The sequence below is a fragment of the Pyxicephalus adspersus genome, chromosome 6 (genome assembly GCF_032062135.1).
Source record: "Pyxicephalus adspersus chromosome 6, UCB_Pads_2.0, whole genome shotgun sequence".
Classification (NCBI taxonomy): Eukaryota; Metazoa; Chordata; class Amphibia; order Anura; family Pyxicephalidae; genus Pyxicephalus; species Pyxicephalus adspersus.
In genome coordinates, this window is record NC_092863.1 from 107,181,126 (window position 1) to 107,181,804 (window position 679).

The window sequence follows — 679 nt, forward strand, 5'->3', positions numbered from 1 at the left end:
GTGTGTACGTAGCTTTAGTTTGCAGTGTTACAAACCAAAGTAAAAGTATACAAAGTATGCAACAAATGTAACAATAAATTAATTATATAGCAACATATTTGCTATAATCTGTCAGTGACAGTTTAACAGATCCTCCTTAATCGAAATCTAATGAAGCATTAAAGATTCTAACTGACCTGTAAATGACTGTAAATAACACAGAACAGAGAGCAGGTGTGCACTAATTAATTGCTATGATCTCACCATTGTGCTTAGATCCTCCTTAATCGCGCAGCTGAAATCTAATCGCCTTAATTGGCAGGTGCGCGACCCCTATTGCCCATTTTGTTATGAAGGCAGGAATCCGGCTTGGCAGTGAGATGCGACTGAACGAGCACATTAGACTCCAGCCCGCGGTAAACCGGCTCGATATAACGGCGCGAAAATACCCGCGACCAGCGAGCGCGGATTTCATTGATAAATTAGGCCCAGTATGTCAAAGAGAGAGGAGAGACAGGCTTTTATATATAGGCAAAATAAATGTCAATATAAAAACTTCACTTTATTAATATTCATGTTATTCTTCTAAAACTAAACAAAGTTCTACTGCGCTGGATATCTGCTAACACAGTCCTCTTGAAATAATAAGTTCTACATGTCGAACTTCAATTTGGGACATTTACAACTTTATAAGGTATAT